This window comes from Musca autumnalis, unplaced genomic scaffold (assembly GCF_047663935.1).
Source record: "Musca autumnalis isolate F117 unplaced genomic scaffold, ASM4766393v1 scaffold_4, whole genome shotgun sequence".
Classification (NCBI taxonomy): domain Eukaryota; kingdom Metazoa; phylum Arthropoda; class Insecta; order Diptera; family Muscidae; genus Musca; species Musca autumnalis.
The window spans coordinates 104,122,010-104,144,767 of NW_027411977.1; the positions used below are offsets into that span (position 1 = coordinate 104,122,010).

General features: G+C 33.6%; 1 pseudogene; it reads left to right on the plus strand.

Annotated features, from left to right (window-relative positions):
- Positions 1–22,758, plus strand: part of LOC141403036 (uncharacterized) — a 1,250,555-nt pseudogene that overhangs the window by 397,679 nt on the left and 830,118 nt on the right.

Sequence of the window (22,758 nt, forward strand, 5' to 3'; positions counted from 1 at the left end):
GTTAAAAATTGTAGCTAAAATTGCCAAATTACTGAAAATTGGGAGGTACCGTTACATGGGAGCTATATCCGAACATGGACCTATGTTGACAATTTTTGATGGAGAGGTGTTGTGACCACTATGAACTTCAAATGTCAAATTACTGCTTGTTCGGTTTAATATTGTAGCTAAAATCAAATTACTGAAAATCGGCAGGTACCGTTATATGGGGGCTATCTTGACAATTTTTGGTGGAGAGGTGTGGTGACCACTACGAATTTCAAATGTCAAATGTTCAAATTACAGATAATTCGGTTAAAACTTGTTGGTAAAATTCTCAAAATACCTGAAATCGGGCGGTAACCTTATATGGGGGCTATTCCAAAACATGGACCTATGTCCACTAGTTATATAAGTTTACTGACATTTAAGAACCCTAAATGTCAATTAAAAGCTAAATCGGTCTGAAAATGTAGAAAAAAACGTCAAAATGCCGTAAATCGGGGGTACCGTTATATGGGGGCTATACCAAAACTTGGACCTAGGTCCACAACTTTTGTTATATAAGTTTAGTTACACTTAAGAACCCTAAATGTCAAATTATAGCTATATCGGTCTGAAAATGTAGCTACGAACGTCAAAATACCGTAAATCGGGGGGTACCGTTATATGGGGGCTATACCAAAACGTGGACCTATGTCCACAACTTTTGTTATATAAGTTTATTGACTTTTAAGAACCCTAAATGTCAAACTATAGCCAAATCGGTCTGAAAATGTAGCTAAACCCGTCAAAATACCGTAAATCGGGGGGTACCGTTATATGGGGGCTATACCAATACGTGGACCTATGTATGTCCACAACTTTAGTTATATTAGTTTATTGACTTTTAAGAACCCCAAATGTCAAACTATAGCTACATCGGTCTGAAAATGTAGCTAAAAACGTAAAAATACCGCAAATCGGGGGGTACCGTTATATGGGGGCTATACCAAAACGTGGACCTATGTCCACAACTTCTAATTTATTAGTTTATTAACACTTAAGAACCCTAAATGTCAAATTATAGCTACATCGGTCTGAAAATGTAGCTAAAAACGTCAAAATACCGTAAATCGGGGGGTACCGTTATATGGGGGCTATACCAAAACGTGGACCTATGTCCACAACTTTTGTTATATAAGTTTATTGGTACTTAAGAACCCTAAATGTCAAATTATAGCTAAATCGGTCTAAAAATGTAGCTAAAAACGTCAAAATGCCGCAAATCGGGGGGTACCGTTATATGGGGGCTATACCAAAACGTCTACCTATGTCCACAAGTTTTGTTATATATGTTTGTTGACATTTAAGAACCCTAAATGTCAAATTATAGCCAATTCGGTCTGAAAATGTAGCTAAAAACGTCAAAATACCGTAAATCGGGGGGTACCGTTATATGGGGGCTATACCAAAACGTGGACCGATATAGCCCATCATCGAACTTGACCTGCCTGCAAACAAAAGACGCATTTTCCCAAAATTTCAGCGTCCTATCTCTATTTTTGTGGATGCTAGAGTGATTACCACAGACGGACGGACGGACGGACGGACGGACGGACGTGCTCAGATCGACTTAGAATTTTACCCTGATCAAGAATATATATACTTTATAGGGTCGCAAATGAGTATTTCAATGCGTTACAAACGGAAAAACAAACTTAATATACCCTCCATACTATGGTGGAGGGTATAAAAAGGACATGGAAGAACTGAGCCAGAAGGACAGCATATTTGACAGAAAGGTTCCTCATTCCATTTAACTGAAAACATGTCATCTAAAAATGATGAAACAATATCTCCAAACAGAGATATAAAACTATTTTCTCAATGATTGATGGGGGTCAATCAAAAAATTCATTATTCAGAAATTTCAGCTATGGGATCCTTTGGGGTTCTCAATTGGGGCTTTCATTCTCAAAAGGAATTTTCCTACCCCAGATCTTAACTTCCATTTTGTGTCACAGGGTACTCAGTAAGGTTTCCCATAGAGACCACAATGTCTTTAATAGAAGATAAGGATGACTTCTCATATTTGCAAAAATGTAACGAATCAATAGGATCAACAAAATAGGGATGAATAGACTACACTTCAAAGGATAATAAATATCCTGTGAATTGACCTTTAACTTAGTATGGAAAAGGGTATTATAAGTTTGTTTTGGTAAGAATTCATGTAACATTATTGGTGATGATCGTGAAATATTTAGCGGGTGAAATGGACCAAAAACATAATATTTATCCAATTTTCTAGCGGCTCTGTAGGTCTCAATAATAGTCCGATCAACGCGTAATTTTAAATAAGGTACGAGTATATCACAAAGGAGAAGCTTGCAATTTGAGATGGCGATCGGATAATATTGGACCAAAATATATATTTTTATAATAATGGACCAAAACTTTTGTGTGAAATTTGTGAAAATTTTGAATATACAGCTTATATCTTAATTCCTGGAAGTGACATTCCGGACAAGTGAGATATACTTGAAAGTGGAACGCTTGACCTTTCAACTGATGCCAATTATGTTGGTGTGCATGATCAGATAACAGAGTTACAACCTAATATATTCCGTCATTTGTTTGTAGTGTAATAATAAACTCGCTAGAAGTCGCAATTATACATCTATAGTCACGAAATTTTGCTCCGAATAAGAGTATAGGTCGAAAAAGATGCCTACAATTTTGAATGATGATCTGATATTCTTTAGCGGGTCAAATGGACCATTACTTTTGTATGAAAATATAAAAATTTTATTTTTGGTCGATATTTTAATTCCTTGAGGACATATATATTTCGCAAAGTAGCCTACATATGGAAAAAAACTACTTACTTTTCCTTTAATGTTAATTGCAATAAAGTGTTTGCTAGATAACGGGCCTACTGCCTAATATATAATGTGTTCTGTGTAGAGAACCACATTTTTATCCCATGTTACATATTGTCTCTCCAAAAGTTTTTGTAACACCACGAAATATTCGTCCTAGACTGCTTATTTGGTATGACAAAATGCATATCTCGGCGATATAAAGCGATTTAGCGATGTGTGTCCGTCAATTAAAATTTGTAAACAAGCTTAAGGCCGCAATTATGGACCGATTGTAACGAATTTTTTAAGGAGGTTGGGTTCGGGCCAGAGTAGAAATGATTAGTTTTGGTGATGATCGTGAAATGTTCAGGGGATGAAATGGACCAAAAACAAAATTTTAACCAATTTTGTAGCGGCTCTGTAGGTCAAAATAATAACCCGCAAAATTTTAAACAAAGTTTGAGTTTATGATGAAGAAGAAGCGTACAAACCAACGTGAAGATCAGATAATACTTAGCGAGTTAAATGGACTGAAACTTTTGTGTGAAATTGGTAAAAATTTCAATAACGTAGCGGTTAAACAACGGATGTAGTAGTACTTCATTACATTTTAGTTTGTGTGAACTAAATTTTCCTTTCCTGCTACAAACATGTCTTTGTCATGCCAGATAACTCTGATATTTGATAATTAAATTTTCATAATCACTGAAAATAAGTTCCGTGGAGAGCGATTGTCCAGGGTATGGGGTATCCCATGTTCGGTTCCGTCCGACTATAGACTTTTCTTACTTATGTTAAATTCTTTTAGTTTCATTCTTAATACAAATTTTAAAACAAAATTTAAGGTGTCGCAATAATATAAAATAAATTCCGTGTAAAACTAATGCCCAGCGCAAGTGGTGTAGGGTATAGATTTCTTTTAAAATAAATAATGATTTAAAAAAAAACTATTGTTTCAAATTTAAAGTTATATTTCTATAACGTGAAAAAATTTTGCGCGGAGTCGGAGTCGAGTTATTTTTTTCGACTCAGACTCCGACTCCAGCAAAATTGCTCGACTCCGACTCCGAAACCCTGGTATGAACATTGTAGTTTCAGAATACTTAAAAACTTCACAGGTGTAAGCTCCTTTCATTTAAAGTTGGTTCAATAGCACCGTGAGAATTAGATGGTTTTTTGCAATGACAATACTTTTTGTAAAAATGTTCTAATGCTGCTTGTCATTTTATATCCTTCTATATACTTCAACATTTCTACATATAAAGAAGAACTTTTTCCCGATAGTTATTTTAAGTAGTTTTCATACTTTGCCATTATATAACCTCATTCATAAGTTTGTTTTGTTGATATATCATTAAATATTAGCATTTATGGGTATTTAACACTTATTAGTGCGTTAACTTGGCTCAAAAACCAATACATACTAATCCACACCCACTTTCACACAGGAAAAACGTCCATAAATGATAACAGACATCGTACTGCTCATTATTTTTTTTGCTTTTACGCCCGGTCACTTTCATTATCATCATTTTTCATCTACCATGTATTTATTTGTATTTAATAGCATAAATGAAACACAACTCCATTGACTATAAACTACTGTCACTGAAGATGGGAGTTAACGTAAATACTTAGCTATGGAAAAAATGGCAAAATGTTTATAACATCAACACAAAAGCACTTTTTACTACACATGATGTCCCTTTTATTCTTCTTCTTTCTGATGGTCATATATAGTGTTAATGATGGTGTTTTATTTGTTGCCGATACGGAATAGGTGTGGAACAAATATAGTTACGTGTGCTCCCCGTCTAGTGATTTAGACACAGAAGGCGTTGCTATTAGTAGGGGTTTACATCAGAGATCTGCTTGCCATTAATTGTTTCATCATTTACCAGAATGATTGTTACATTAATGGCATTTGCAAACAGCATTTAATCCACTTGCATTGTCGACAGACACGTATAAGCTACATACAACTGGGAGGAGGACATGTGAGGCGAACAATGAATGATATACTGCTGAATGTGTGAACGCCTGTTTATAGTATATTATAGTGGGATGATAGAAAATGCAATAAATTTTATGTAAGTAACATTGTTTATATCGTGGCAAGTATTGCTGACAGAGAAATATTCGCCACATTTGACTTTAAAGAACTGTAAAATTTGTAAACATTAGTCAAGTGTAACCGGTTTTTAATACCCTCATGGTTAAAAAACTTTTTCGCTCAAAATTGTGAACAAAGGTCCACGTATTGGAAAAGCGCCTATATATTGATACCAGCCGATTTCAGGTATTTTACATTTTTCATCTACGTTTTTTCATTGGCTGAAATTTGGTTTCCCATTGACAAAAAAAACTTCTCCAGCCCTAATTGTGGGGATAGGTTTACGTTACGTTTTGTCTAAATAGAATGTAATTTGACAGTTTGGGTTCCCAAAAATTTCTGCAACAAAAATTGAGGACATATGCATGTCGACGTATGTATAATGGTACCTCTCGATTTCAAGTCATTTGAAGCTTTCCGACCGAATTAGCTATTAGTTGGTATTTGGGGTTTCTACATCTTTTTCATATGTAATTCTAATTATTTTAATTGTAATTAATTAATAAGAATTCTATTTGTAATTCGTAGGATTTCATTTGTAATTCCAGAATGCCATTTGTAATTCGAATTATTCCACTTCAATTCGAATTATTCTATTTGTAATTCGAATTATTCCATTTGTAATTCGAATTATTTTATTTGTAATTTGAATTATTTTATTTGTAATTTGAATTATTTGATTTGAAAATCGAATTATTCCATTTGTTATTCGAATCATTTTATTTGGTGCTTCCATGTATGTATCTCAGGAAAGCTGAATTTGAATTTACCTCCCAATTTTAACATTTAAATCTCATAGAAAAATCTTAGTGCCATGACCAGGGCAGAATTTATATTCTGTCCCTTGACACTTGTATAAAATATCCTTGGTCTGTTCATCTTTCTCTTTGGTCACGGCGTGGCTACAGATTAGACTGATGTTAAATAACTTTTATTCTACACTGATTGTGACAAATCACTCATCCACCGGAGTGAATCTGGAGACCAGGTTTTCATGTCTCCGATTTACCACAAAACCAAACCTAGCTCATTCTTCGTTTCAAGGCTGACTTGATAGCGCATAAATTGCACCTTCTATGTAAAGAGTCCGGACATTCCAAGTGCCGATTCGCAGATCATGGTACTTAACATGTTTGCAGGCGTCGTCAACTTTTTTCTTTATATGTCCACCACCAAATAATGCAATTCTACATCCATATAGCCATGTTCGTCCGTATGTGGAAATAAATCTAGCATTTTGAAGTAGATGGATAAAATTTGGGTAAAATCTATTGTAGATCTGTAGAACTTTTGGCATTGAAAGTGGGCTATATAGGTCAATGTTTTGGTATAGTCCCCATACAAAGTCAACCGTGGAGTTTAGACGCATTGAAAAGAAAAAAATCCCCACCTCAGATTATGGGTATAGGTACTAATGTAACGGAAGGAAAGCTAATTATTATATTTTAGTTCAGAATATTCCGTGGTACAGCGTGTAAAAAGTTGTTACCATTTTGATTTTTCAAAGTTGTTACCGCTTTTTCCTGTTCTCTATTTTATATGTAACTTATCCCATTCCGTCTGCTTTCCTGTGAAGTTCATCTGCTAGTTTGTAAATTGCTCCTTAATTGTAAAGGGCTTGGGCATTCAAAATGTAGATTCGAATATTATTCATTTGTATGTATTTTTCTTCGGTTTTGTTATTTCCTCAAGGGTGGGCTACTAAATCTAAACCGAACCTAATTTGTTGTAAGTTGTTCATTGTTGTAGTGTGCTTTATTTGTATACATATTTATCATTATTTTAATTGTGTTTTTTATTTTTTATGTATCATATTAATTTCGAAATTTAACTTTCATTTTAAGCTCAATATTTACCCATAAATAGTTTAACTTTTTTAATTTTATTTTCTTTATTTCAATTTTTTTAGGATTCCTTATCCCAAGACTATAATGATCTTGATTTTAATAATTTTGATTCGGTATGTTTTTGATTTTTATTTTTTGCTTTTACACATTTTTGTATTTATTTTTAATAATTTTACATAATTTGTTGTTTTTCTTAGAGAAAACCAAATCGGGCGTTTAAGGTAAATTGGCTTATTTTTTCAAATATTATTCAAAATTCTATTCTTACTTTCTTTTGTGCATGTGATATTGAGATTTGACATCAAAATAATTGTGCATATAAAATTCAGCTAAAAATATAGTTTGTTTAATATGTATCAATATCCTGTTGTTCTAAAATGATTCGAAAAGAAATTTGATACAAAAATCCTTTTACTGTCGAAAATTTTTGGTTGAAAGCAAAAATTAAGGAAATATTTTCAAAAGAAACCAAAGGTTAGTAGTAATTTGAAAGAATTGTTTCTCGAATCGTTTTATTATGTAATTTAATAAAATTAATTTTACGAATCGTTTTATTATGTAATTTAATAAAATTAATTTTTCATATTTTAAAGATGTCAAATGTCAACAAAAAATTTATAATATACTGAAAAACAACATTTTTTATTTATTCTTTATAATTTTCATATTTTTTCTATTTAATATTTATAACTAATTTTTTAACGGTGTCTCTTTTATTTTGTTACTTTTATTTTATTTTTAAGAAATAAATAATTTTAAGGGACTACAAATTATCAATCAAAATATTAAATTAACATTAATTATTCGATTCACAAAAACAAAGCAGATAGATATTTTAAAACTATATCTAATATTGAAAATGCTTATAAGTCCATACTTAAAATGATCGATTTCATGAAATGATTTAATTTTGTTTAAATAATTTGATATCTTCGACCTTTTTTGTTAGTGAAATATTTGATTGATTCAAGCTCGAGGTCAATTTTAGAAATATTGTATTTGATTATTATCAATATTTCGCAATTTCTTGAATTGCATCTTCAGGATGTGATCTACAATAATTTTAAATTTATTTTATTATGGTTCTTCTTTTAAATTATTGTAGATCACATCCTGAAGATGCAATTCAAGAAATTGCGAAATATTGATAATAATCAAATACAATATTTCTAAAATTGACCTCGAGCTTGAATCAATCAAATATTTCACTAACAAAAAAAGGTCGAAGATATCAAATTCTTTAAACAAAATTGATTCAATCAAATATTTCAGAAATGATTTAATTTTTATTTGTATAGTTTGTTGTCCCGTTTTTCTATTGTATATTTGATTTTAATTGCTATTTCTTTTTTCTATTTTGTACGATGTGTATTTTTACGTTTTTGCTATTTTTTACCCTGTCCATCAACAGTTTCCCAGCTTAGAAGATGCCTCTGGTGATTATCCAGATTATTTTAATTGGGACAAAGTAAGTTTTTTTCTTTTCGTATAAAATACGCTAACATGATCTATTCAAGTTTTTTATTAACATTTATATTTAAGTAAGAACAATATATACAAACCTAACTGAACATGGTGCGCTTGGCTATTTAAATTTAAATGCTATAACATTCACGTACGAAAACTTGTTAAATACATTGTGCTACACGAAAAATAAATTATGCAAAAATTCTACAGTGCTGGGGTCCACCCTAAACCACAATGTGGAGAGGTATTATAAGCTTGTTTTTCTGAAAATTCTTGAAACACCTCAAAATATTCGTCGTAGACCACTCATGTGGTATACCAAAATTCATATCTCGACGAGTTAAAGCGATTTTGAAATGTGTGCCCGTCCATCCGTACATTAAAAATTGTAATCAAACTCCAGGCTGCAATTATAGACCAATCGTCACGAAATTGAATGGAGGTCGGGTTCCCCCAAAAATAAGATTGGTTTTTGGTGCTGATAGTGAAATATATATAAAGGGTGATCCATTTAGAGGTTTCTACTTTGTTAAAAAAAATAAATTGAATGGGGAATGTTTATTATCATTTGAAAGAACATTGATGACATTTATTTTGTGCAGTTTATGTCTAACCAGTATTGACCGAGGCTACGTCTCAGACGGTCCATCCATTGAGTCCAATTTTCAATGACTAGTTCAAGTTTTTTGACTGGTAGCTGGCGAATGGCACGTCTGATGTTCTCCCCGAAGACTGGAATCGAAGCGGCTTTATCAGCATACAATTTTGACTTTACATATTCTCACAGGAAAAAGTCTAACGGAGTGATATGAGACGATATTGGTGGCCAATCGACTGGTCCAAAAGGTGCTCACCGAAGTGTTCTTTCAATAAATCCATAGACTGATGCGATGTGTGTGAAGTGGCGCCGTTTTGTTGAAACGAAATGTCGCCGAGATTACGAGTTTTACTTTCAGACATCAAATAGTCGGTTATCACGGCACAATAACGGTCGCCAATGACGATGAAGTTCTAACCTGTATCATTTTGAAGAAACAGGGTCCGATGCGATGTGTGTGAAGTGGCGCCGTTTTGTTGAAACGAAATGTCGCCGAGATTACGAGTTTTACTTTCAGACATCAAATAGTCGGTTATCACGGCACAATAACGGTCGCCAATGACGATGAAGTTCTAACCTGTATCATTTTGAAGAAACAGGGTCCGACGATTCCACCGACCCGTTATTTTTTATTTTTTCTGGATGAAGTGGCAACTCTTGAATCTCTTTAAGTTTCTCTTCTTCCCAAATGTGCAAATTTTGCTTGTTTACATACCTATAAAGCCAGAAATGTGCCTCATCACTGAACAAAATTAGGATCGAAACACACTCCCCACATAACGCTAATTTTCGTAATAAAGTTGAACGACAAAATTGCAGCCTAGTATATACAGGAGTCACGCTAGAGGTCGCGATAATAGTTCAATACTGACAAATGTTTGCACGAGGTAATAGTTTTAGCTGAATATAGTGCCAATAAGTGTTGATAATGATCGGATAGTATTTAGCGTGTAAAATTGACCATTACTTTTGTGGGAAAAATATCCAAATGTAATTTTTAATCAGTAATTTAAATTCAGGGGGCATATTCGGACAACTTACGAAAACTAAACTTGAAAACCAACTCTTGACCCCTCACTTGCTCCAAATGATACCAATGTAACAGTTAGATAAAGGAACTATTGTTTAATATCACGGTGCGCCTGAACCTACTTTTAATGGATGGTGCTTACAACTGGGAAGTTCTTGCGGATTCTCAAATTACAAGTTCATAGATGAAGAAAACCAAAAAATATACATATTTCATAATATTCGTTTTATTATGTGCCAAAGCCAAAACTTTGCAAATTACAGACAACAAACTATTAGTCCACAATACAGTCAGTATACGCTTACAGAATCTAACATGAATTCTTGCAAGTATTTATTAAAGCCACCATCTAACGAAACAGTCTAATGCTTGGTTTACATTTACGAAATCCACTCGATTTCAACTGTCAAATCCATAGGTTAAACGTCAAATAAAATCCAGATGAGATTTCATTTGACGTTTGAGCTATGGAATTGACAGTTGAAATCGAGTGGATTTCTTAAATGTAAACTTAGCATAAGGCATATAGACACTTCAACCGCAACCACATACAAAATGTGCAGTGTACAGCATGTCAAAATACAACAAGTATTGTCAATGGTTTTGAGTTAGTTGGTACAGTAACATTTAATTTCTCATTTAAAGACCTCAATGTGTATAATTGGGTATGAATTATCTTAAAATGTGTCCCACTCTATTATATTTTTCATATAATTGTTGGGAAATAGATTTGATGAGCTCTCCTTTTTAGGTCATGTTCATTTAATCCAAAAGTGTTATAAAATCGTATTCAAAAGATTTTGTTTATGTTATGATATGAGTTCTAGTGTTTAAACTCAACAACTTGCCTGCTGTTCTTCTGATCAGTTAATCATTTTTTCAAACGTGGCGATTACCGTTCATGTCGTCTACGTAGTCATGTCGCACTAGTATGGTACAATAATGTGTTCCGAATAAATAATCGCTCCTCGATTCGTTAGGACGTCCAACAGGTTTATTTTTGCTTCACCTGTTGAGAGAAATTTCGTAATGCTCACAGCCATATTTTTTTAGCCTCGTGTCAACATTGGATATTACCTCAGGAAGACTTAACTAGCCGACAATGGTACTAATACAATTCCGACATACTCTTTCCATATTTTTTGTCAATATTTATATGTAAACTAGGGGACCCGGCGAACTTCGTCTCGCAGTCTGTTAGGTACTGAACTTTATGGCTTTGGTTCAAACCTGCATATATTACTGTTATTGCTATCACCTTGTAGCATTCGATTGCAAATATTTCTTTGTTTTGAACTGTTTAGAATAATCTTTGAAGCAGATACACATTAGACAATTGTACTTTCGTCAATTGTCCGTTTCGTCGAAGAAAGGGTGCTGAGAGGCAATGTGTTTCATTTTCATCGAATATCTCTCACTCTCTGCTATACACTGACAATTGCTGCTAGAAAATTAGGTAATTGTTAATCGGGACTATGATATTTATTTATGAAAATAACACATTTTGCGATGTAAATAAAAATATTCGGTAAAATAGTTTAAGCAAAGTAATATAATAATGCACCTATCGTTTCAAAATCGATGGTTTTCTGAAATCCTTATTTTCACCACTGAACGTGAGATTTCAATCAAGCAATTGAATTCGAAGAAAGATATAGATCGTAAGGATTTTAATTTAATGTCAAGTATTTGAATTTCAATGGCGAATGAGCGAACGGGTTGCATTGGAAAAATATGGTCTTATATTGAGCCATTTATGAATCAGAGATTTTCTATAATCGAAAGGTGATGCCGAACTAAATTGATGTTGTTTATGTTAAATTTCGGATTGAGTCATTGATAATTTGCAATACGTTCTCCAATTTAAGTCCTTTGATGACTTCTTATCTTTTGATAATTTATTATTGCTTCATTACTAATGGCCTGATACAGAATATTTGTCACATAATTCGACCAAAAAATCGTCAGTACCTCCGGTTTCTTGCTTTATTCTTTCCAATGTTTAATGTATTTGGCCATTTGTAGTTGCCTTACAGCTCTGCGGGACCTAAACTAATTTAGTATCATGGCAGGACCTAGACAGTAACAATATATCCGGTACTGCTCAAATTGTATACGATATAAATCGGAAGTTGATCTTTTGAAGATGTTTTTACTTACAGTTTAAAAATATACATATGTATGTATATTGCGCAATCTCACTTCCAATGAATTTTCTTTTCTTTTCTTTTTTTCAAATAACCCACCAATTTTGTGGGTTGTATACTATTTCCTCCAAACTGTGGAAACCACATTCGGCATTATTATGATCATCTTTTCAATCAGAATGTCACCGAAACTTCTACTAATCATTCGGGCAAAAGTAGTCCGTAGTCTTCATTTGCTGTCAAAATTTTTTGCGCGAAATATCCCCAAATATAATTTTCGCCAAAAAACTATCCAAAAAGTGTCACGGTATACTCAAAACGCGAAGCTCGATAGTAATATGTGAAAAATTGTCTTTCTTCAAAAAATATTTTTTGCAATTTTTTCGCAGCTTTGTAAAAGCTAACATTTTTAAAGGTATAGTTGAACCCCGTGTGCTTTGCAACACCACTTAAGATTTTTATTCATTTAATATTAATACTTTGTGGATTTTAAAATTTTGAAGTTTTACATACACATATAATATCGCAAATTTATTTTAATTCCATCACACATTCCAAATTCCATTAAAATTGGACATACATATCGTTTTTGGTGCATCAAAATCTGTCAAAAATATATAGGGGAGCTATATCTAGATCTGAACCGATTTATATACATATAATCTGGTAAATTTATGTCTAGACGACATTCAGTCACACATTCCAAATTTGATTGACATTGTGGATACATTGCGTAGTTGGTGAAATGGATAAAATCGGCCGAATACACATACATATATATGAGAGCTATATCCTAATTTCATGAAAATATGCCCAAAAAATATATTTGGAAGCTATATCCAGATGTGAACAGATTTCAATTTATTTTCGCAAATTTATTTATGGACAAAATTCCGCCACATATTCCAAATTTAATTGAAATTGGGCATAAACAGTATATTTGGTGCATAAAATACATAAAATCGGTCATATGTATTCGGCCGATAGGAGCTATATCCAGATTAGAAGAGATTTCAATATAATTTCGCAAATAAATTTCTGGGTCAAATTGCAGCACTTTCTAAATTTAGAGAATATATCTGTTACCATTGTAAAGATATTCACTGTTGTAATATATATGTATGCTGCAACATACTCTTAAAATTTCAGCTAAATTCGTTCAGTGTTTTTTGAGTGCATAAGGTACGAACTGCTATACAGACATTATTCTGCGTTATATAGTGGATTCTTGCAAGTTTCAAAACCGAACTAACGACGGCTTTTAAAACAAAAAATGATATGCCTTATTATAACAACAGCGAATTAATACCTTAAATGTAGGGTTGAATCCGTTTTCTTCAATGATTTCGGCACCAAACGAAGTCATTTGGAAACATGCATTGTATTGCTACGTGTTGGAAAGAAAATGACGCGATTCCGGTGTTCCACCACGTAGCAAGTAATACAATGGCTCTGGGGGTATGGACAATTGTGGTAATTTTACCTTACCACCGAGGCAGCATAATCCATTTATTTCTCTAGAGAACTTCAAAGCACCACAATGGATGTATACAATATTCATCGGCCCAATTTGAATAGATGGATGTGAGCTGTAGTCTATGGAACAATCGTAATGAAACGCTACGCGATTCAAATCCGCACTAACAGCATTTCTTCTTGCGCGTTGATTCAAATTTTGGCATTGTTGTGTTGGTTGGTAAGCTCGACGATTTCTCATCGCAATGTTGGTAATTTCATTGTTTGCTTGTCTTTGGTCTTGGGTTTGGGATTCACGAAGCCTGGCCATACTTTCGCGGCGCTGTTCCCGTGCAGTTTCTTGATCAGCCCTATTTAATTCATATGCGATATTCCTAACTCGAGTTGCATTTCGAGTCCGACGTGAAACATTTGATCTTCTGGTTCGCGGCATTGTGATTAACACTGGTAAATGAACAAAAATTTCCAGCAGCCTCACAATTAAACATATGTGTGGTTACTTACGATCAAAGATGGAATTCTAATTCAGCAAATTAAACAATCACAATAAAATGAACAGCAAATAAGTCGTTTTCGCGAATATGTAAGTTTTCCACAAAATGAATTATTCAAATTGAAACGAACCACGAAAATGTCTTGACCAAACTTACAAATCGCACTACAATAAAACACGAAGAAGCCTTGACCAAACTTATAAATCACACTGCAATGAACCGGAAAAAAGACTTAAGTTTTCCACCAAATGAAACACTCAGAATGACAGGAAGCTCGGATAAATCTTGATTTTCCACCAAATTCATTAATAGCACTGAAATAAATAACGAATAATTTCTGATTTTTCTCTAAATCATAATCAAATAAACAACACATACATATACATACATATGTATGCACGTCTTTATTCTGTATATTGCTACGCACAATTTTCGAATTAATTTTCAACGCGCTTTTAAGAATCGGGTTTCTCTTTTAAATTGGTTTTTGGCTGGTACAAACAATCAATTCAATATCATTAGTCAAATTGGAAAAATATTTTAAAATTGACAAAAAAAGAAACACACAAACAAACAAAATTACAAAATATCTTCATGTTTTTTTTTCGCGTTTTTTTTTTAATTTTTTTTAGGTTTTATCCTTTTCTGTCATGAGACGATTCCGAATTGGCGCAAATTGTCAAAATCTGTTCAGCCGTTCTAGAGTTATAAGCGTAGTAACTAACATCATCATTTTTTATATATATAGATGTGCTAGTAGAAAAAGAAGTTCATTGAACTGTCATCGACATGTGTGCAATACATACATATAACTGTTTATTTATTTATGTATGTATCTTTTTGTTCACTACCAGCTGTATATATATTAATCCAGCAATTGGGTCAGTATTTTCCTAACGAAAATAAATTTGCTATTTATAGATAGTTATCAACACACATACATTAATATTTTTAAAATGTTTTCTATACCACCTTTGATGATGATATTGATAAAATAAATATGTATGTATATGAGTGATTATATGCTGCAAGTTATACATACATACAACAATTTTAATGTAAACAGAGTGATGAAAGACTTTGTTGTTTATTAATTACTAACCAAATTATTTATGCAAATATTTCAGTTTATTAAAATGTCAAAACTTTTTTCCATTTTCCTTTCATTTTTCAGGCGACAAGCATTTACGATGGCAGTGGTATGCCGCCACAGCAGACACAATATCAACATGAAAGACGTAAGTAGATGTTAAAAATAGAAAATATGATGTGAAATAATTATAAAAATAAAAATAGTTAAAAAAATAAGTTTCAGTGTTTTTTTATAAATGCACTTAAAACTATAAAATAAGTTGTCGCTTAGCCTCAATATATATATTCTTCCTTTCTTCTTCTGATGGAATCTCTCAAATAAAATGCTTGCCGTTTAATCTTGCCACCATTTTTAATTTAAATGCAAGCGTTTTTTTAGAGATTCCATCATGAGTAAGAATATACTTATTGAGGCTAAGCGACAAGCTATTTTCTAGTCTTAAGTGCACTAATAAATAAAACACTGAAACTATTTTTTTATACCCTCCACCGTAGTATGGAGGGTATATTAAGTTTGTTTTTTCGTTTGTAACGCATTGAAATACTCATTTGCGACCCTATAAAGTATATATATTCTTGATCAGGGTAAAATTCTAAGTCGATCTGAGCACGTCCGTCCGTCCGTCCGTCTGTGGTAATCACTCTAGCATCCACAAAAATAGAGATAGGACGCTGAAATTTTGGGAAAAGGCTTCTTTTGTTTGCAGGCAGGTCAAGTTCTATGATGGGCTATATCGGTCCACGTTTTGGTGTAGCCCCCATATAACGGTACCCCCCGATTTACGGTATTTTGACGTTTTTAGCTACATTTTAAGACCGATTTGGCTATAATTTGATGTTATTAGCTACATTTTTAGACCGATTTAGCTATAATTTGAAATTTAGGGTTCTTAATTATCAATAAACTTATATAACAAAAGTTGTGGACAAAGGTCCACGTTTTGATATAGCCCCCATATAACGGTAACCCCCGATATACGGTATTTTGACGTTTTTAGCTACATTATCAGACCGATGTAGCTATAATTTGACATTTAGGGTTCTTAAATGTTAGTAAACTTATAAATAAGAAGTTGTGGACATAGGTCCACGTTTTGGTATAGCCCCCATATAACGGTACCCCCCGATTTGCGGTATTTTGACGTTTTTAGCTACATTTTCAGACCGATGTAGCTATAATTTGACATTTGGGGTTCTTAAAAGTCAATAAACTTATATAACAAAAGTTGTGGACATAGGTCCACGTTTTGGTATAGCCCCCATATAAAGGTACCCCCCGATTTACGGTATTTTGACGGGTTTAGCTACATTTTCAGACCGATTTAGCTATAATTTGACATTTAGGGTTTTTAAAAGTCAATAAACTTATATAACAAAAGTTGTGGACATAGGTCCACGTATTGGTATAGCCCCCATATAACGGTACCCCCCGATTTACGGTATATTGAAGGGTTTAGCTACATTTTCAGACCGATTTAGCTATAATTTGACATTTGAAGTTCTTAAATGTCAATAAACTTATGTGACAAAACTTGTGGACATAGGTCCACGTTTTGGTATAGCCCCCATATAACGGAACCTCCCGATTTACGGTATTTTGACGTTTTTAGCTACATTTTCAGACCGATATAGCTATAATTTGACATTTGGGGTTCTTAAGTGTAACTAAACTTATATAACAAAGTTTTGTCCAAGTTTTGGTATAGCCCCCATATAACGGTACCCCCGATTTACGGTATTTTGACGTTTTTATCTACATTTTCAGACCGATTTAGCTATCAATTGACATTTAGGGTTCTTAAATGTCAATAAACTTATATAACTAGTGGACATAGGTCCATGTTTTGGAATAGCCCCCATATAACGTTACCGCCCGATTTCAGGTATTTTGAGAATTTTACCGAATTATCTGTAATTTGAACATTGACATTTGAAATTCTTAGTGGTCACCACACCTCTCCACCAAAAATTGTCAAGAAAGCCCCCATATAACGGTACCTCCCGATTTTCAGTAATTTGATGATTTTAGTTACAATATTAAACCGAACAAGCAGTAATTTGACATTTGAAGTTCTTAGTGGTCACAACACCTCTCCATCAAAAATTGTCAACATAGGCCCATGTTCGGATATAGCTCCCATGTAACGGTACCTCCCAATTTTCAGTAATTTGGCAATTTTAGCTACAATTTTTAACAGAACTAACTGTAATTTGACATTTGAAGGTGGTAGTGGTCACCACACATCTGCATCAACAATTTTCAACATAGCCCCAATATAACGATACTTCCCTATTTTCGGTACTTTGAGGATTTTACTTAAAATGTTTAACCGAACGTAGGTCCATGTTTTTGTATAGCCCTAAACAAACCTCCCGATTTTCCGTACCTTAGCTTTATTTTTTGGACGAACTTTCTGTAATTTGAAATTTAAAAGTCAACAAAAATTCTGCAACAAAAATTGTTCATTTAAGTTCATATTTTCGTATAGCCCAGATACCTCCGAACTAGCTGTTAATGGTATTTGAAGTTCCCACGTTATGTACCGATTTTCAATATTTTGAGGATTCTAGCTAAATTTTTTAACCGAATTAGGAGTTATTTGACATTAAAGGCTCCCATCAAAAACTGTCAACATAGGCCGATGTTTTATTATAACCCCTATATAACAGTACCTCCCAATTTCTAGCCCACCAAAAATTGTCAACAGTTAGATATAGGCACCATAAAAAAGGGCCTCCCGAATGAAGCATTTTATGTACATTATCTGACATTTTAACGTACTCACTTAAATTTGGGGACAGGAATGAATATTTTATGGTGGAGGGTATGAAAAGTTCGGCCCAGCCGAACTTAATGCTTTTTTACTTGTTTTAATTATTTTTTATTTTTAACTTTTTAGTAAATACATTTTTGAAAATACCATTCAGCGCAATGTTAGCGACATTTTCTGAGCACTTCGGCCAAGTTCGGACACGGCCATTAGAAGTAGGTCACATATCATTAAGCTAACATGAAACCGTGTTGGTTGGTTTAAAAATTATTTCTACCTTTCATCAACAAAGCATATTTCAGTGTTTAGTAATTAAAGTTTTTAAATTACCCGCCATTAGTGTGGAGTGTATTAATAACAATTTAACGAAGATCATTGTTCCAACTTGTTTTCACATTACCGAAAACTGAGTAATAATCGTTTCGAAGAATTCTCAGTAGATTCCATCCATAGTTAAACATTCCTCATAGAAACGCATGGAAAACATTTACAACGATTATATGTTCTTGTTCTGATTTCAAATCAGTGATTTGCATGTGTAAATATATACAATTTTATCTATACTCAAAGCGGAAGTTGCTCACACCCATATTTCACATGTAAGCAGAAAACGTTTACCGGAGTATATACGTATATATATTTTCAGGCATGTGTGTAGGTATGTGCTATATGTCCTGACCTAGCTCGGGTTTATTTATTCGTACATCTTTGATATTGATTATGCAATACAAATGCATACATTTCAGGATATGCATACGCATAGTATTGATTTGCTGAACGTATACATTCCTGTGGATGTACAGTAGGGCGGACCAAAAAATTACAAACTTGTTTTTTTATGTGTGTAGGTATGTGCTATATGTCCTAACCTAGCTCGGGTTTATTTATTCGTACCTCTTTGATATTGATTATGCAATACAAATGCATACATTTCAGGATATGCATACGCATAGAATTAATTTGTTGAACGTATACATTCCTATGGATGTACAGTAGGGCGGACCAAAAAATTACAAGTTTTTTTTTAACGCCCACCCTCTAAATTTTTTTCATTTGATCCGAAAGCCTTGTATATGCAATTTTATGGCGATCGGTTAACGTTAAACCGTGTCGGCAGAGAGATCTGTGCTTCCATAGTAATTTGTATGGGACCAAAGCTAAATTTTCACGAAAATGTTCAAATCGTTTAAAAAACTTTACCAGTTCATTATTGTGGCTAACAAACTATTGCTCTGTTCCAGAACCTGCAAGAATCTACTATTTTTTACTACGATAGCATTTTTCCCTTTATCTTATCGGAAAAAATAGTAAAAATTAGTAGATTCTAGCAGTTCTGGAACAAACCATATGTCTACAAAAATTTATGATGATCGGTTAACGATGACCCCCTGACGGATATTTATTTCCATAATACCTTCTATAGGGGCTCTACTTGCCAGTAGAGCTATTTCCTGAAAATACGCAATACAAGGTATTGTGGATATAAAGATCGGTCATTTCATTTTCATTTGGATGAAATGGAAAAATATTAGTAGGTATGCGTTACAAAAAAATAATTTTGACATTTTTAGGGCCGCCCCTCATAGTGAAATTTTGTGTAGAATTTTTCATCCTTTGACACTTTTCACCTATAACCAAGTTTTATATTACTTCCATGCATCAACTAGAAAAAAGAAGGAAAAATTTTTCATCAAAAAAATTGGGAAATACTTTCATGTTTTTTCAGCAAAATTGATACTGATATTTTCATGCTATAGAATGTAAATAGACATTTCATTTCTTTGGGGACCTATGGTGAAATTTGACGAAGAATATTTTTGTCTTTGACATCATCTCTCTAAAATTATGTTTTGTGGGACAATTTTGAATGAAGTCCGACTGTAACCCTAAAACGTGATTTTAATTTTTAGAGATTCCTGGCGATTAGCAAGTGTTACAGATTTGGTGTATTCTGAGACCTATAGTAAAATTTTATGGCGAACAATTTTGTAGTATATTCGGATTTGATACGATCACATTTTTAATGAGTTTTTGAACGATTTTCGAAAAAGGACAAAAAAGACCCCTTATATGAACCGCATTAGGGTTAAAGTTTTTAACAAAAATATTTCCCAAATCCTCCTAAGTAAAGTTGCCAAAGACACTATATACCTGAAATGCAAGGATTCCAAGATATCTAAACTCGAATATTTCGAAAAATTTAAAAATGGGCGGAACTTGCACCGCCTATTTTGGTTACTTTCCGACGTAAACTTTAAAAACGCCGATACACGTGTCTCATATTTTCAGCTCTACTTTCATAATCTAAACGGATTTTCCCATCATTTTGAAAAAAATTGAATTTTGTTGCACAGTGTTACAGAGAGAAATGTTTTTCAAAACGGACTGACAGTGTTGCAAAAGGGCATCATTCCAAAAAGCTGAAAAAGCCAATTGATAATTCCCTTCGCCGGAATGAATTCGTGATATTGGTAGCGATCAATAAAATTTTCCAACACTGTCAGTTCATTTTGAAAAACATTATACTCTGTAATAGAGGGTAATAAATGAAGTTAAGCAATTGGGGGAATACTCCAGCTTAAGCAATCAAATGAGATCGAACCTTCAACAATAAACCAAACAAACTCATTTCATTTTGGTAATGTTGTGTGGCATTAAAGCTTGTTGCTTATTATCACACCGAAATGGCTGAAATTTGGTACTTAGTTTTAATGCGGATATAAAACATTCCCACAAAATTTTGACAGTATAGGTCCCCGCCTTCTTTTAGCCCCAATAGAACGGTACCTCCCAATTTTCGGTACTTTGGAGGTTGCGTCCACAATTTAGACTTCTTTGGGGGTACAGAACTTTCCACCTGAGATTTGTTGGTATAGCTCCACGCCTTCATATTGTCCTTAAAAAACGGTACATCCCGGTTGTGGCCACAAACCTTCAAAATACCAAAAATCCGCCACTGAAATGGCTGAAATGTGGTATTTAGTCTACGTTGGAGGTAAAAACCTTTCCAACTGAAATTCGTCGATATGGGTCTACGTTTTGATATAGCCACGTTTCGATAATATTACGTCAATATCCCACCGAAGTGACTAAAATTTGTAATTTAGTCTTCCATGGGGTTATAACATATTCCAGAAAAGACTTATCAGTGTGTGTCCACGACTTCCTATATCCCCCATTGAAGCGTATCTCTTGATTTGGTCTTCTTTGAGTCTAAAAAATTTCTGCCAGAAATTTGTCGGTATAGATTGACGTATTGATTGCTACCTTCCGAATTTTGGTAGTTTGACAGTTAGACACATTGTTTTATCGCAATTGCTGAAATTCAATATTTAGTCTTCTTCATAAACGAAAGGAAACTAATTGTTCCATTTTACTTCAATACAACTCGTGGTGCAGGGTATAACAAGTTCATTCCGGCCGAACTTAACGCCGTTCTTACTAGTTTTTTATCTACATTCCAAATTAGCTGAAATTGGGTATTTGGTGTTCTCAGTGGCGAAAAACTTCTCCTCCTAAATTGTGGTAATTAGTACATTCGCAGAAAGAAAAGTAAGTTTAGAATATTTCATGTTGGGGGATATAAACAATTCGGCCCTGTCGAAATTAACGCTTTTTAACTTTTCCACCATAGCCAAGTTTATCTCTACAGAAGTTTTGCAATAGTTCTCATTGTAAAGAATTGTTTGTGGAATTGTAGGCGAACTCACACGCTCTGTGCCACCCTAATCATAACTTAGTAAGGAGTAGTATAAGTTGTTATTTTTGTTTACATTACTTTGTAATGGGTTACATAATGACTAACGGATCAGAATTTTTGCTGGGTTATATCACTGTGACCACTGAATTTGCTAAGCATGGGGCCAAAGATATTGTGCATTCAATGTTGTTTGGTTTAAAATATCCGACGACTGCCTTGGCAGTGCAACGAGCATACATTAGATCTCAGCAAAAATACTCATTACAAAACCCCCTACTAACCCATTATTTTAAGAAATGCATGTCGCGCAAAATAATTGCATAGTTAGTCTTTGGCCACTTGCATAACAAGTTAAAGAAACAGTTACTAACAGTCGCGGCTACTTATTTAAGTGGTCAAGAAGTGAGAAAAGACTATTGTCAGTACGGGACCGACTATGTGATACCCTACACCGATACCTCTGTGCATAATCCTTTCACCCGAAAACATTTCTTTTATGGAGATACAAAAGTTTTCACCTATCTGGCTTTTATACCAAATGACTTAAGGCGAACTGAACCAAAATAATTAATATTTAAATTTGTATTTGACTACTATCGACATCACCAACATCACTATGCTTCTATCTCTGTGAGAAATTTTGTTATGATCCGATCAAAATTCCGATTGGAAAAAAGGGATGAATTATTCCCAACCAAAGGTGTGATATTATTAAAATCGCAAAAATGAAAAGCTGGTTTCTATTAGCGACTATTGCGATATTTTTGTTGTTTGACCACCTACGACAACCTACGTTACATCGTTGTAAATATGATATTTTCAACTTTCATTGCAAGGTTTTGCTTTTTGTATACTCCTTACAGACGCTGAGATATTTGCTTTGGAATAAAATGTTGACATTTTCTCCAAATAAATTTTTTGTTCATTCCGACACCTAAATATTATCTGACCATCACCAAAATCAATGGGCTTCTTCCTCTGTGAGACCCCCATTAACCCTCGAAGTTTCGTGGCGATCCAATCAAAATTGCGACCTGTAGCGTGATTTCCGAAAAATTAAAAAATGGAATGTAATACCGACTATTGCGATATCTCCGTTAGTTGGTCGCCTACGCCGACCTTGTTTGCATCGTTGTAAAGGTGGGATATTCTACTTTCATAGTCAGGCTTTCTTTTGGAAAGTCCCCAACCAAAGCTG